This window comes from Macaca nemestrina, chromosome 7 (assembly GCF_043159975.1).
Source record: "Macaca nemestrina isolate mMacNem1 chromosome 7, mMacNem.hap1, whole genome shotgun sequence".
Classification (NCBI taxonomy): domain Eukaryota; kingdom Metazoa; phylum Chordata; class Mammalia; order Primates; family Cercopithecidae; genus Macaca; species Macaca nemestrina.
The window spans coordinates 176,948,589-176,962,255 of record NC_092131.1 but is presented as its reverse complement, the minus strand read 5'-3'; the positions used below and the strand labels follow the sequence as shown (position 1 = coordinate 176,962,255).

At 47.0% G+C, this 13,667-nt stretch overlaps 1 protein-coding gene and 1 long non-coding RNA gene across 8 annotated transcripts in view; both read right to left on the bottom strand.

Annotated features, from left to right (window-relative positions):
- Nucleotides 1-13,667, bottom strand: part of LOC105497446 (gamma-aminobutyric acid type A receptor subunit gamma3) — a 560,409-nt gene that overhangs the window by 277,810 nt on the left and 268,932 nt on the right. The gene's annotated exons all lie outside the window — the stretch shown is intronic.
- LOC139355519 (uncharacterized) overlaps nucleotides 3,220-13,667 on the bottom strand; it is a 37,385-nt gene continuing 26,937 nt past the window's right edge. The window contains exon 2 of the long non-coding RNA XR_011606296.1: nucleotides 3,220-3,566. This is a non-coding gene — a long non-coding RNA (uncharacterized lncRNA). The remainder of the gene's footprint in view (nucleotides 3,567-13,667) is intronic.

Genomic DNA, 13,667 nt, shown 5'->3' with positions numbered 1-13,667 from the left:
CTCTCTCTCAATAAAGCTCTAGCTATTTGTCTCCCTGCTACCTGACTTTGTGCCTACCCAACTGTGCTCTATTTCCACAGAGCAGTGCTATGATCTGGGTGTCTGTGTCCCCCCCAAATTCATACACTGAAACCTGTCTCCCAAAGTGATGGTTTTGGAAGAAGGAAGGGCCTTTGGGTGTTCTCACAAATGGGATCTGCACTCGTATGAAAGAGGCCCCTGAGAGCGGCTTGTTCTTTCCATCATGTGAGGTGAGGGTGAGAACACGGCCATCAATAAACCAGGAGGCAGGCCCTCATCGCACACCCAATCGCCAGCACCTTGATCTTGCACTTCCCCACTTCCAAAACTGTGAGAGGTAAGTTTCTGTTGTGTATAAGATACCTCATTTGTAGTATGTTGTTACTGCAGCCCAAACAGACTAAGACAAGCAACCACAGAGAAGATCCATACAAGCTGGAAAACGCAACTCCCTTAACTAAACACCACAGCAGTGTACTCAGAAGAACAGGCGAGAACCCTCCCGTGTGACATGCTCCATCTGACAGCGTCTCTCCCCTGCGCCTTCTCAAGGGTCCCTGGCCTCTCCCGAGCCCTGTCTCCCTCCCTCTGGAAACCCTGCAGCCTGTGTCCCCACCTGACACATCTCCAGGGACGCCTGTGAGTGTGTGCAGCTGCTGAAGGCCAGCGACCCGCACTGCCGCCAGTGCGTTCCAGGGCTGGGTTTCTGCAGCTATTTGAAGAATCCGAAAACTACAGAAAAACAAGTTCTCCATAGAAACTCAGAGATTTTTCAAAGGAAGGTTATTATAGTCAGTAATTTGGAAAATTAATTTCAAGCATGAGATCAGGTCACTTCTCTCATTATGGGGAAGAAATATCAATTGGAAAGCAACATAACCTCTGAGGATGACTCTATTTAAACCAGGAAATTTAAAATATCACCAGCCAGTCATTTGTTCCTCTCCTCAGTGTGAAATTGAGCTACTGGGAGAAGCTGAAAATAAAGGAACCAAAACTCAGCTCACGGTAAAATGGAAATTATCCCTTCCCATTCCATTATATTGCAAAAGACAAGCCTGCTGGCACAGTGGCAGATGAAGGCCTGAGCCCCCGACTTGTCAATGAGATCAAAAAGAGAGTTCTGCCTTTTCCGCCGAGGGAAGCTCCCCCAGGATGGGAAAGGGCTGTGGGTGCCTGACCTCACAGAGCCTGACGCGGGCGCTCTGCCCCGTGCCCAGCTTCCCACGGGTGCTTAATCCAGAGGGAGGCTCTTGCCTTTAAAATGCATTTCACAACTTACAGCAGAAGGCATCAATGCTCCCAGGGACAAGAAACCCTCAGGCGAGTTTCACCAGGTGGGGATTTCTCCTGTGGCAGTCAGACTCTCAAAGCCATAAGGAGACACATGGGCCAGCTGAGTGGACAGCTCGGGGAGGGAAGAGCAGGCAGCCTCCATCCTAAGGCAGAAGGAGAGGGGACAGGAAAGGGGTGGCAGCCACCATGATCCCGCAATCCAGCCTCAGGCCCCTCCCAGCACCCCAGGACAGGGGTGGGGAGCTGCTCTGGCCATTCTTGCTCAAGTCAATCCATTCCCTAAATGCCCAAACTCTCCCAGGTGAAAAAGACGGATCTATGATTTGATGCATCCAGCCTTTGCAGTGCCTTCTTAGGGAGTCCCTTCCTGGGAGACCGACACACCCTCCAGCAGTGGGTCCAGGAGCCCGGGGACTACATGAGTGACACCCAGCACTGTTCTGTGTTCCTTCTGTGAGACTGCCACAGGCAGCATCAATTCGGCGTGGTGTCGAAACACACAAGGTGCAGCCCGGAGCAGTGACCTCAAAACCATCTGAGACCTGGGCCGTTGTTGGGGCCAAGACTCTTTTTCGGTCGAAGCAAATGCACCTCAACTAAGTTGTCACAACCCTTGAAGACACACGGCCCGATGACAACAAAGCCGGTGTTGGAGGCTAACACACGGATCACAGTTTAGAATTTTACATCACTAGGCAGGGTGCTGTGCAATTATTTATAACAAAATCCTCCAGACACGGACCTTTTGGATCCTGAGTTTCTTTATCCATAAGATGATGAGGTTGGATTATCTCAGAAATCTCTTCCAGATTCAATATTCTGCCTGGGCTCATACCTGCAGGTGGGAGGTGCCCTCTCTCACCAAGTCAAATTCCCAGCCAAAAGGGAAGCTGGCCCCAGGAGGCCCTGCAGATGTCTTCAGTTTCTGCTGTAACTCAGAATCCTGGGGTTTAAGGAAGCTGCAGAAATTCCTCAGAGGACCAGTGGGTTTAACAGACATCACCAGCATCCCCTGGCCGGGGTGCGGCGGATGCATCATGTCCTGACAGAGCTGGACAATCTGGTCTCCTCTATGCTGAGCCTCGAACCTTCACAGGACACTGTGTGGCTCCTGGCATGGCATCCACACAGCCACCCACATATAGGATGTCCCGCTTGGAGATGGGGAGGTAGTGCTGACACAGAAAGACTACCCAGCCTGGGGTCTGGGGACAGGGGAGGACCCAGGAGAGCCAGACTCTGGGGGCCAGTTCTGACTGCAGCTCCTCGGACAGTGCTGCTCAGATGATGACAGGAGGGCATCGTGGACACAGAGGGACACATTGGTGAGAATGAGGGCTGGTGAGGAGGCCAGGCAGGCCCCCGGCCACCCTCTGTCTCTCAGACATCACCCTCATGTCCCCTGATTTCACAAACAGCTGAGTCGGGCACTAGGGAGGGTGAGGGAGACATCGAGTCTCATTTTAACATATAACGACAGATCCCCTCAGTGCCATCTTGTTCCAGCGGGCAGGTCCGCACTGAATCTGCATCATCTCAGCCTCCAGGGCCGGCAGGTGAGTCCTCGCAGGCCCACAGAGCTCTGACTGAGCAGCCGAGCAGAGGAGCCACATCTGACTGTGGCAGGGACCCAGGTCCGGGCTATCAGAGGCAACAGAGGCAGAGGGGACGGGAGGGGGACCCAGCAGAGAAAGCCTCTAGCCACCTCTGTCCCGGCTTTGTTTCCATCTGAACCCTGTGTGCCCTCAGGTGAGCCTACATTTCCCCCTGCAGAACCAACTCTATTTGTGCTTACTTTTAACTCTATGTGTTACTTTTTTTAGAAGGAAATAAACCAAAACCTCACCCAAATCCTTGCACTGTGAAGAAAAGCCCATTCAAATAAACTTAGAGTGCACTAAATAATATTCAATATTTTATTAGGATTTCTTTAAAATGCACTGTAATTTATCTGTAGATTTCAAGTCAAAATGGTACTACTCATATGTATGAAGAATATGCTTTTTAAATAAATGGCCAATGAAATAAAACAAAAATGCAAATACGTGTGTCCAAGGGAGATTGGACTCCCCACGTACTCTACACTGTCCAGGTTTCCTGGGCTCCCTTTGTGTCTCTGAGCGGAACATCTCTGAAGGAGTGTTTTCCTTCTTCCAATCTGTCTGGGAAACCCTGGATGGCCATCGCCCTGGAAATCAGGTGTCTGCTGCTTGGGATCTGTTCATGAAGGAAGGATCTGGAAGCAGAAGCTGAAATGAAACAGGCACAGCTGAGGACAAGAGAGGCAGGAGCTAAGTTCAAAACCTCACAGTGAGGAAATCTGGGCCGAGGAAAGACATTCTCTCAGGGGAACTTGAGAAAAGAGCCGAGCGAATCAGAACAACGAGGCTGACCTTCCCAGTCACTAGTGCGTGGATAACAGAACGAGCCAGGCAGCGGGCATGGCTGTCGATTCGTGTCAGAGCTATTAGCATGGAAAATCAGTGGCGTGTTCTCTGCAACCTGCAAGTGTGGACCGTGCTGTGACAGTGAGCAGTTTGCAAAGTGTGGCTGAAGGTCCAGTTCTCCCTGGGCCTCCTGACAGCAAGACAGGGAAGAAGGAACAACACAGAGAAGCGCTGCACACAGCAGGTGGTGCCCAGGCGCCGGCCAGGAGAAGCAGCTACCCTCCACCTCCTCTCCTTGCCAGCCTGGTGGCCTCAGCCTCTGCACTCTTCCCACCTCCGATTTAATTGACTAAGAAAATGTGTGAGATATTTATCTCTTGTCATGGGCACTTTCTGAAGTAGCACTTCCTGAGGCCAGTCACGGTGGCTCACGCCTGTGATCCCAGCACTTCGGGAGGCCGAGGTGGGCAGATCACTTGAGGTCAGGAGTTCGGGACCAGCCTGGCCAACATGGTGAAACCCCATCTTTACTAAAAATACAAAAATTGACTGGGTCTAGTGGCTCACACCTATAATCCCAGCACTTTGGGAGGCTGAGGCAGGTGGATCACGAGGTCAAGAGGTCAAGACCATCCTGGCCAACATGGTGAAATCCCGCGTCTACTAAAAATACAAAAAAAAAAAGTAGCCAGGCGTGGTGGTGGGCCCCTGTAGTTACAGCTACTCGGGAGGCTGAGGCAGGAGAATCGCTTGAGCCTGGGAGACAAAGGTTGCAGTGAGCCAAGATTGCATCACTCCAGCCTGGACGACAGAGTGAGACTCCTTTTCAAAAAAAAAAAAAGCAGCACTTCCTGCAAGGCTAGAAATGTGCACGTAAAACATGTGACTGGTTAGCACTTGGAATGCAGCCAGTGCCACTGAGGAAGTGAATGCTTGACTTTACTTTTAACTTGATTAAATGTAAGCGCCTCCTGTGACTAGCAGGTGGCACCAGACAGCACGGGTCTGGAGGTGATCAGAGCTTAGGCTGCCAGGGAGCAGGGAACAGCTTTCAAGGGAGGAGGTGATGGTGCTCTAGAGTCTAGGGGTTCTGGTGCGGGGGGTGTGGCAGGTGTACAGCCCTCACAGTTCCTGAACTCACACGTGGCCGGCCGGCCTGGCAGAGGCGACGGAGCACGTGGTGGGGGCTGGTGAGGGGGCTTTGGAGAGGAGGGAAGGAACAGACAGGAGGATGGAGGACACACAGACACAATGTTGACATTCCTCTCCCACCTGTGCATGCTGACTCAGCCCCACCCCATAGACTTCAGCGCCTTCTCCAGACTGCCCTGAACTGAGGCTCCCAGCTCTTTCCTGCCCCTCCACACCCAACCCACTCCACCTCCGCACTTTATGATAATGTAATTATCTTAATGCACTAATTGAATTATGAAGAAACTTCCTTCTGGATGGCTAGCTAAGTGAAGTATCATTGATTTCTTTTTGCCAGTCCTCCCCCACACTGTCTGGTAAAAGGTTTTGCAGCTTGGGTTGAAGGAATTGGAATGATTTTCATAAGGTGATATCCTTTTAAGTCACATTCTCTCTTTAATACATCTACTCACTCATCCCTCGTGCATGGCTGACCTCAAACTCTGTACCACTGTTGAGGGGCTCGGGGCGCAGCAGGTCCTACTTAACTCAACTGGGGGCCAAGGAAACAAGCAAAGCTACAGTGCATCCAGTGGTGAGCACAGAGCCTTACGAAGCACATGTCGGAACCGTGGGCAGCTGCCCATTTGGCTGGGACAGTGCTCTCCGAAAGTTTAAGAAGGTACTTTATCTGTCATTGATAAAACAGAGATGGTCTCATTTGGGACTCAGGGGTCCTGATGCTCTGTAAGGCCCAGGTGAGGCCGGGGTCCCCAAACTGGAAGGGCGCACAGTCGGGACTGCGGTGGAAATCTGGGGGCTTCTGCTAAGATTCGTGTGAGGAACAGGGGATGTGCCCAGCCCCGCGTTTTCATGTCAGCTGTCACCTGGTTTTGGTCCTCGGTCTGTTCCTGGCCATGCAGAGGAGCAGCCTCCCTGGAGCGCCCACCGCGCACTCCCAGGGTATCTGGGTGGCCGGGACAAGGTTCCAGCATCACTCACGACCTCCCGCAGACGTAGCACCTGAGTCCCTCCCGCCGCTTCAGCAGCCCACGTCACCAGGCCATGTGCTGAATATTCCTTTGTATGCATTGTCACTAGTTATTCCCTCCATTTAACTAAACTGTGTCCTTTCTCCTCAGGGCAAACAGTGGGTCTCTCCCTTGCTTGACATCCGCCCAGGGCAGGGCCTGTCTGGGGGTCCTCAGGGTCCCGGGCCAGTTGCTGATGGCTCCATGTTGAAAGGATCCCGGGTTCACTGTGCAGTCCCAGGTGGCAGCTTCCACAGCCCCTCCCCTCGTCAAGAGCCACAGAAGCTTCTCTCTCTGTGTGTGTCTGTGTGTCTGTCTGTGTGTGTGTGGGCGGGGGGGGTCCTTCTCACGTAAAACTCTTCCATTTTTAGGTCATTGCTGGGATCATGAACACTTTACAGATCACTGATTTGAATATTTTAAGGCATTCTTAGTACCAAGAAGGTGACAAGACCCACATGCCAGACCTTTATGTGGGCAGTACAGTGCAAGTGCACAGGATGACAGAGCATTTCACTTCTGCCAATATGAGATGTCAGAAAATACTCATATTTTGTGTCTGAGATGTATGTGCTGTGTCCTGGAATTTTACTGTAGTTCTTTGCCTGGCCTTTTTATACCAGTGGCTGAGTAATAAGTAATCCAATCATTGTACATGGTATTTTCAGCTCTGACCATGTAGCCACAGGACTGGTGGGAGGCCAGAGGTCAACAGAGGCAGACAGCCCTGCGGACCCGTCAGCCACACTGGAAAAGAGCGTGTGGCTGTGAGCCCTGGGAACAGGGGTCTACCGAAATGGGGTTATCAGAGAAGCCCCTTCCAGGGCACCTGCTCCTAGGAGGATGGGAGGTCCTTTTGAAAGCCGTGAGATTAAATTAGTATCTAGAGCAGCACTTCCACATGTGAGGGAAACTGCAGGCAAGACAGGTCATCCATCCAGAGGACCACACAGCCACGATAAGAGTTAGAAACTAAGGAGGTGGAAACTCCTTGGCCAATTATCTGAAGAAGTGTTCAGCAGACTTAACGGGAGGAAAAATAAGTAGAAACACAGACCGTGACAGTGGAGTCACTTCTGTCTACGTTCTCTCTGCGTGTCTGGTATTGGATATCTGCTTATGTGTAGCCATGTGCTATGGTTTGGCTCTGTGTCCCCACCCAAATCTCATCTTGAATTGTGGCTCCCATCATTCCCACGTGTAGTGAGAGGGACCCAGTGGGAGATAATTGGATCATGGAGGCAGTTTCCACCATACTGTTCTCACGGTAGTGAATAAGTCTCACGAGATCTGATGGTTTGATCAGGGGAATCTTGTTTTACTTAGATCTCATTCTCTCTCTTGCTGCCGCCATGTGAGATGTGCCTTTCATCCTCTGCCATGATTGTGAGGCCTCCCCTGCCACATGAGACCATAAGTCCAATAAACCTCTTTCTTTTTTAATTTACCCAGTCTCCAGCATGTCTTTATCAGCAGCGTGAAAGCGGACTAAGACACCATGTTACAGCAGTGGGATCTCCTTTCTGTCTCTTAAAATGCACAACCTTTCCTTTCCTGGTAGAGCTGGGGTAGCATTTGGAGAAGATCTCTCAGAATAAGCACGTCATTCAGGGGTGTTCTGCCTCAGACGGCATCTGGAAATGTTACCGGGGACAGTGTGGCTGCAGCCACACCAGGTCAGGTCTAAGAAACAGATGACTGCTCTTGGAGGTACCAGGAGAGAAAACGTGGTCAAGCAAAGTCACCTGAGAGGGGCTTTGCCCTTGGAGCTAGAAGAGAGTGGCAGGAGCACTAAGCCCGAGGGATAGAGGGGCAAGGACTCACAAGGAGAACAGTCACCTCTATGAGTGGGTTTTAAAGATGAGTGGGCGAGGCACGGTGGCTCATGCCTACAGTCCCAGCACTTTGGGAGGCCAAAGTGGGAGGACCGCTTGAGGCCAGGAGTTTGAGACCAGCCTGGGGAACACAGTGAGATACCATCTCTACGTAAAAATTAAAAAATTAGCTCAGCATGGTGGTGCACACCTGCAGTCCCAGTTACTTGGGAAGCTGAGAAAGGAGAATTGCTCGCACCTAGACTGTGCCACTGCACTCCAGCCTGGGTGAAAGAGAGGAACCCTGTTTATAAAAATAAAAAGATAGGAGTATGTACATGTGTACATTTATTCGAATATGAACACACATGCATTCATCAAGCACAAGAAACATTTGCAAATCACAACGCTACTTAACATGCTCTTCCATTCAGGACACACTGTTTTTCTTACGGTGCTGCCTTTCAATATTTATACAAACAGGAGAAATTTTCTTCCATGGCAGGTCCTTGCAAGTTACTGCTTAATAATTAGATCATGAGAACCACAATATTTACCCAAATAGGTCTGTGGTTATTTTAATTCAAGGCAACAACTGATGGTAGATTAGAAATCCTAGTGTTAGGAGCCAGAGTTATCCCTTAATTAAAACATTTGCCCAAACTTGATATTACTTAAAGCCAACATAAAAAAAAAAAGTAAGCTAAGAAAGGTTTTCTGGGTACTTTCCTTAAAAGAAAAGTTTTGTAGATAATGTTTTATTTTACGAATGTCTTATACACATGTAACAAAATGATACACAACATTTAGAGAATGAAAACTACCTTATACTAGACCTACCAATTTATCCTTGCACATTGACTTCCATTTGGAAATGGAATAAGTATATATGTAGATAGTAATTATTCATAAAAAGACTACATGATTCAGCAACATTCTCCTTTCTAGTCCAACTTGTTTCCTCCATGTAAAGAATACACCGTATTGTCTTGGGATTAAAAGTTTCCTAAATATACTTATATTTATATATTTATTTTATTTTAAAAAGAGAGAGAGAAAAGAGACTCCATCCACATGCCATTAGATTCCCGGATATCGAACATGGTTTGGATATCTGCCTCCTCCAAATCTCATGTTGAAATGTGATCTGCAGTATTGGACACGAGGCCGGTGGGAGGGGCTTGGGTCGTGGGGCGGGTCCCTCACAAGTGCCTGGCAGTGATGAGTCCACAGGGCAGCTGGCTGTTTACAAGAGCATGGCGTCTCACTCCCTTTTTTGTCATGAAACTCAGCTGCTCCCCCTCCACCTCTACCAAGAGTAAGTGCTTCCTGAGGTCCTGCCCAGAAGCAGATGCTGGCGTCTCCCTTATACAACCTACAGAACCGTGAGCCATATAAACCTATTTTCTTTTTTTTTGGTTTTTGAGATGAAGTCTCGCACTGTTGCCTAGGCTGGAGTGCAGTGGCGTGATCTCGGCTCACTGCAACCTCCGTCTCCCAAGTTCAAGCGATTCTCCTGCCTCAGCCCCCTAAGTAGCTGGGATTACAGGCAGTTGCCACCACGCCCGGCTAATTTTTTGTGATTTTAGTAGAGACAGGGTTTCACCATGTTGGCCAGGCTGGTTTCGAACTTCTGACCTCGTGATTCATCTGCCTCGGCCTCCCAAAGTGCTGGGATTACAGGCATCAGCGACCGTGCCCGATCTATTTTCTTTATACATTACCCAGTCTCAGGTATTCCTTAATAGTGGTGCAAAACAGACTAACACAATATCTAACACATATTTTGGCTGACTTCTGAAGATAGATTTTAGGAAAATCTAATTTTTAGCTAAATGATTCTCAATAATTTCAACAATTCATTAATATATTTGCTGTCACATAACTAATACCATTTATCAAAAATTAATTATGCACTAGACATTCATGTTACAACTTTATCAGTCTTATTTCCTCTAATCCACATGGCTCTATGAGGTATTTCTTAAGTAAGAAAGCAGGCCCCTTGAAAAATTTGGTGTTTCCAAATGGCTGGGCTGTTTCACCAGCTTTTTCAGTAACGCACTCTGCCTGGCACCTGCTACCTGCCCAGAATCATTACCTTCCAAGGCGTGGCCATGCCTCACCTCCCCATCTCCCACACTGCAGCAGAGGAGGGCAGTTCTCCTCTGTGGGTCTGGGCTCCCTAAGTCAGATAATGCATCCCTGTAGGACGTCCCACAGGACTGACGAGGAGGGTCCAGAGCTATCACCTCATCTGCACGACCTGTGAGATGTCTGCAGAAGGGAGAAACCCCACAAACTTCCACTCACTTCTTCAGGAGCAAGGAGCCTGTGGAAATTTTTATACACCTACACCAGCCATGACCGCCCCCATACACACTGTTGCTAAATTTTAAAAATGAAATTTTAATTTTGAAAACAAACAATTTAAAAAGAAAAATAACCCTCATTTAAAAGAAAAATTTAAGGTTATTATTTTATGTAAATATTTTAATTTAATTTAATTAATTAATTTTGAGACAAGGTCTCACTCAGTTGCCAGACTAGAGTGCACTGGCACAATCACAGCTCACTGCAGCCTCAAACTCCTGGGCTCAAGTGATCCTTCCACCTCAGCCTCCCAAGTAGCTGGGACCACAGGAGCACGCCACAACCACAATGCCCAGCTAAGATTTAAATATTTATTTAAAAGAGATTTTTATTCAAATGATATTGTAATTCAAAAATACTGCAGATATTCAACACATACGTGCAGCAAGTTAAACAAGCATCAAATGGAGTAAACACAACAGACCTATCTAGGTTGAAGCCATGTCACCTGATGGAGCATGACATGTTCTCTGTTAGCTAAGCGCTGTGTGGTTCTGAAGATGTCCTGAACCTCAGCACCTCCTGGGGGAGGTGCTCCCAGCATGCTCACCAGGCAAGGCTCTGCTGTCTTTTTACCCCTTCTTTGCAGTGAGTCTCCTGGGACCTCTGCCCTCTACCCATCCTTGCTCATACCTTGCCATGGTGCTGACTCTGTGGGCTGGAATAGACCTGTTAGCATATTTCATTCCACATGTAAACCACACCTCCTACAGCTCAGTGACCACCTGTCTTTCATTTTCATTCTTCAAGCCCTGGGACACAGCCTAGCTTCATGATGTTTAAAAAAAGGTGATTGGTGGATAGGAGAAGCTATATTTTCAAACTTACCTCTTAAATGTCTTTATAACCATACGCTCTTCATCTCCAAGCAGGCTGAGAGAAGATGCCTTCTACTCCCTCTAAATCTTTCCAAGTGACCAGGAACCAGTATTTGCACACCCTACACTTAGTAAATATTTTAAATGCTTTTCTTTCTGATTTCCTTAACCCCATCGATCAATTTCAGATTAAGCAAAGCCAAAATAAATAAACAAGTAGAAACAACAAATAAACACTGTGTAAAGTCCAAAAAACTTACATTTACTGGAAAAGCCGTGATTGGGGTCTTTTCATCTTAAAATTTTCTGCCATGCATTTTAAGAAGATGTCCTTTAAGCTTCATTAGTATTAACTGATGTTGAATTGATATTAACAGAATGAATATACAAATAGACAATGGCCAAACCATATAGAAAGACAGAACTCTGAGCAACAACCTTTGCAGCAACCAGCCCAGGAGGCAAAACCACAAGCCCTGCAAGCAGTCAGCCGCAAATATTCTCACCTTGGTCAGTAACTGCCAGCTTCCATCATTTTTGCCTTTGCTTCCAATTTAAGAACAAGCTCAGGAAGCCAAATACACCTCCTAACCAATCCCATGGGAATGCCCTCTTCTGTTTGCCTCCAGCGTCCCCTGAAAGCAGGTTCAGGTGTGCCTGAAGATATGCCTTCTTTCTTCCCCATCCCCTGCCTACATCTGAGTCTCTGACAAATGCAAGTGAGATTGGCTGACCCCTTGATACAGCAAGTTCCCAATCAAACATAACATTTGCTTGTTTTCTTTTGGGTGTTGTTTATTTTCACAGTGTTCACGATAATTAACATTAGAGTGTCTTCCTTCTTGCATCTACATGGAAAACACACACCCTGCCTCTTATCTAGCATTTTATTTTTCTAGTGATTATAAGAAGAGGGTTGCATTATGAGTCTTCCTTATCACTGGAGGCAGAAGGTATTTGTGAAGCTGACCTGATTGGCTGCTGAAGCCTGTAACTCCTCTCAGAGATCAAAGCGCTACGGGGTCGTACTCATCTGCGGCGACTCTGATCGTACACCCTGCCTTGGATTTATGCAGCTGCAATGTCTCCTATTAATGGATGTTGAGGAAAAATCCGAACATAGTCACAAATAAATTAAATATGTCCTAAGAGCTTCAATTCATTCAGGGATTCTTTCAATTAATATTTATAACTCAACCAATATTTATGTGCCACTCTCTCTGAAAGACATGAAAAAATGACTCTGTTTTAAGTATTTAGAATAATCTCATAGTTATCAAACAGCAAATTACCCCAAATTAAATATTTGTCACCCATGCGTTCTTCTGTTGAGCCACTTTCTCCACTCCTTAGCAAATGCTGGCCTGAACTGCACTACTGTTCATCCTACTTTGTCAGATCAAGACCTAACACATACCCACTCTCAGTTTCAACTGAATAGGAAGTGAATTGAGCCTGGGCTTGACAAATACATTGGATTCTGAAAGTACCTCTGTCCTGATTGGGAACTATTAGCAATGAATTCTTTCACAATAAATGAAATGTCAAGCTCTTTTTAAAAAAAAATCAAAGTAATATGAGTAAATTTTAATTTCTATGTAAATTAGGGGACCACTCAGGCAAAACCTACCTGGATTGTCCCTAGTTAATTAATAATTTGGTTAGAGACAACCTGTCTTAATCACAAATACTCAAATATTTTAAAAATAACTATTCTGTGCCCAGAGCAATTAAACTAATGTCACAGCACGGTAGAGACACCCGGTTGCCTCTCATTAACCCCTCCGTCCCTATAAGGGAACTCTTATAAAACATGTCCAGCTTAGAGAACAGCATCTCCCAGCCACCTCTGCAGCTTGGTGCAGCCACAAGTCTGAGCTTCTGCTAAAAAGATTGCTTACTGTAGAGGATTTCTGTGAGTCATTCTCACACCCTTCCTCACTCCTGCTGTCTGAAATGCTGGTGCAGCAGTTGGGCCAGGCAAACCAGGCATCTCGTGCTGGAGGATGGAAGCAATTCAGGACACAGCAGAGCTCGGAGGGAGGAACCTGGGTCCCCATGGTTTTACGAAGCTGTCATATCAGCTGAACGCCCTCTGGAAGAATAACCACTTGTATGGTTAAGCCACTGATATTCAGTCTGTGTTACTATTTGTCTAACTCAATTCTTAACTTATATACAGAATTCATATACAGTAATATTGAATCTAGTTTTAACTCTTGTCAAAAGTAAACCTTTTATGAGAAAACTAAAAGAACACATTCAAAGTCAATAATACCATATGACAGTGAAAGAGACAGAGCGTGAGAAGAAATCTGGCTCACCTGAATTATTCACCTTGGAAAAGACAGATGTTCAATTTAATTATAGGATGTTTGTGGACTACTAACTATGCACTAGAATAGTGGCTGATGTGTGTCAGAAATTAAATAGTGCATGAAAGAGAACATTTCAATGGAAAGTGAATTTTTAGATGCAGCATCCAAACATTCTTAATGACAACACAGTCCTGTCGCCGAACGCCTGGTTTGCCTGCTGAATGTGAGGGTGTGCTGAAAGCCTGTTGCTCAGGGAAGTGTGACACTCACCGCCACACAAATAGCACACTTCCTAGAAAGGAGGCGCACTCTGTTACCCAAAATAAGGATGGAAATAAGGCCGCTGCTGCTGTAAGTCCTCTACTGCTTTGTGTAACAGTTCTAGAAATGTTGCCAAATGTCTAAACTTGGTCAATTAAGAAGGTAAGAATACAGGAGGAAACAAAGAAAATAATGTTGCCACTAACTTTTATTCCAT